Source organism: Callorhinus ursinus, unplaced genomic scaffold (assembly GCF_003265705.2).
Source record: "Callorhinus ursinus isolate GAN/ISIS: 27379988/994484 unplaced genomic scaffold, GSC_fseal_2.0 scaffold48, whole genome shotgun sequence".
NCBI classification, from domain to species: domain Eukaryota; kingdom Metazoa; phylum Chordata; class Mammalia; order Carnivora; family Otariidae; genus Callorhinus; species Callorhinus ursinus.
This window is the reverse complement of record NW_027397110.1, coordinates 5746360-5747994: the sequence shown is the minus strand read 5'-3', so window position 1 is coordinate 5747994 and position 1635 is coordinate 5746360. Positions and strand designations below refer to the sequence as shown.

The 1635-nt window shown below is 48.7% G+C and overlaps 1 pseudogene; it reads left to right on the top strand.

Annotated features, from left to right (window-relative positions):
- The first annotated feature begins 926 nt into the window (after window positions 1-926).
- On the top strand, window positions 927-1244 carry LOC112831409 (NADH dehydrogenase [ubiquinone] 1 alpha subcomplex subunit 1 pseudogene; annotated as a pseudogene).
- The last annotated feature ends 391 nt before the right edge of the window (window positions 1245-1635 follow it).

Below are 1635 nucleotides of genomic sequence, written 5' to 3'. Positions count from 1 at the left end.
CTCATTAGTAGACCTGTATTACCAAAAAAAAAAAATTATATTCAATTATGTTTTTAATTTCATCAATTAAAAAGTTGTGAAAATTTGTATAATTTCTAAGTGTCAGAGCCTGGATTTGAAGCCCAGAACCTGACCATTCACACTGCTGCCCCCCTGGAAAATAAAGGGCCGCCTTCTGGAGAGACAGGTGCTTCTAGGTGAAGTCTGAGCTTTGCATCCGAGGACTCCTGAAACCTCCCCACAAGCGTCTCCAAGGGCCGTCATCATTTCCATTCAGCGCCATCTAGTGGAACCAGCGCGAAGCGGAGCCTGACTGGCTGAGTTCCCACCCACTACTGCCCCTGTCACTCCACGCCGGGTCTCTCCAGGGCTCCAGGCCTCAGTGTTCTCACCTTAAACCAAGGAGGTGAATGAGAACAGGAAGATCGCGCAGATGATGCGTTTTCGGGCCTCGCACCGCTGGCTTATAGGTGCTCAGTAAACATCATCTCCTGGATGAAACGTTACCGGCAATAGCTGGTTTCCACTCCTTGGGGTAGGTTCCGCCAAGAGAGGCTTGAGATATTGACTTGGGCAGGGCCCCTTCTTGGGACCATCTGGCCCCAGCCCCTTCCCAACCTCCGCCGTCTGTGGCCCTCTCCCCTCTCCGGAGGTGACCCCGCTGCTCCTGGCCGCCATGATGTGGCCCCAATGCCCTTTTCTGCCCCCACCACGCAAGGGCCCTACGCTGAGCTCTTCTTGCACAAAGTTGGGGACAAAGTCTGTCCAGGTGTTCTTTTTACTAAGAACCACCAGCTTCACACTGGCTGAGAGTCAGAACCGACTACACAATTGGAGGGGCCCAGTGCAAAATGAAAATGCAGGTATTCTCGTTCAAAAAGTATTGAGACCTTTACTGGGCGGGGCAGGCAGGGTCTTGGCTCTGGCAACCGCGCTGCGATGTGGTTCGAGATCCTGCCCGGGATCGGCGTCATGGCCGTGTGCTTGGTCATCCCCGGCATAGCCACGGCGTACATCCACAGGTTCAGTAACGGGGGCAAGGAAAAAAAGGGTTGCCTATTATCCATATCAGTGGAGTTTGATGCAAAGAGATGGGCGGGTCCCTGGAGTTAATCGTCACTATGTGTCAAAGGGTTTGGAGAATATCGATTAAGGAAGCATTTTCCTGATTGATGAAAAATAACTCAGTCATACTCATCTACCCCTTCTAGAAGGTTATGCGGTGTATTAATGTAGTGCATAACAAAAACAACAAAAAAGTAAAAAAAAAAAAAGTATTGAGAGGGGCGCCTGGGTGGCTCCGATGGTTAAGCATCTGCCTTTGGCTCAGGTCATGATCCCAGGGTCCTGGGATCGAGCCCCACATCGGGCTCCTGGCTCAGCGAGGAGCCTGCTTCTCCCTCTCCCTCTGCCTCTCTCCCTGCTCATGCTCTCTCTCTCTCTGTGTCTCTGTGTCTCAGATGAATAAATAAAATCTTTAAAAAAGTAATAAAAAATAAAAAAATTATGGCAAAATAAATATAACATAAAATTTACCATCTTAACAATTTTAAGTGTATAGTTGAGTAGTGTTAAGTATATTCACACTGTTGTATAGCTAATCCCCAGAACTTTATCACCTTGCAAAACTGAAAC